Below are 904 nucleotides of genomic sequence, written 5' to 3' on the forward strand. Positions count from 1 at the left end.
CTAATGACACATGTTTGATCACTCATTAATAACTATAATTTATGACTGATTCATCAGAGATCTTTAGCTSATAATAAAAACCTTCTATAGATGAGGTTGTGTTTAAATGATCATGTTGAGCTTTAAAAGAGGCCATAAATCCAACATGTGGATAGGATGCACACATGAAGCCTGTCCATGTTCCACAGATCTGACAGCAGGACCTTCAGAGTCCACTGTGAACATTTACCACACATGTTCACTTCTTCCACAGTAATCAGAGCTACAGAGAGCTGACGCAGCGAGTCCAGAGGGAGGTTCTGCCTGACAGACAGGTGCCTCAGGGTCATGACATCAAAGATCGTCAAGGTAAAAACCTGTGGAAACACGTCAGAGGAAGAAACCCTCTCATCTTTCTTCATTGTGTAAAAAACCACGAGCTCATTACAGACAAGTACAATCTGCAGTGATCTGTGCCGACAGGTTTCATTGTGAAGAAATCACTGAATCACACCATCAGCTGAACAACAGGAAGCTTTTACAGSCAGTTACAGTTAAACACCATGTTCAGACATGTTTCAACTCATACAAGGAGGTATAAATGACTTCTGTAACATTGACTSTCTTCTTACCTTCAAGGCACAACTCCAAACTCATCTGTTCAAATTAGCCTTCTCACTTTATTTTTTTAAATTATCTCCTTTTATCTCTCCTTTTTATAGTCATTTCATTGTTAATATGTGAGCCATCATATCTAAATGAGGATTAAGTCAAATCTGGTCAAAATGACCTAATGACATTTTCAGATTCTTGTCTTTAAAAGCTACATTTTGATACCTGGATCATTCTGATATCATCATTAAATCCATATATATGACTTAATTTGTCTTGTTGGTTACAATAATACATAAATATTTGGTCTGAA

Source organism: Austrofundulus limnaeus, unplaced genomic scaffold (assembly GCF_001266775.1).
Source record: "Austrofundulus limnaeus strain Quisiro unplaced genomic scaffold, Austrofundulus_limnaeus-1.0 Scaffold2670, whole genome shotgun sequence".
Taxonomy (NCBI): domain Eukaryota; kingdom Metazoa; phylum Chordata; class Actinopteri; order Cyprinodontiformes; family Rivulidae; genus Austrofundulus; species Austrofundulus limnaeus.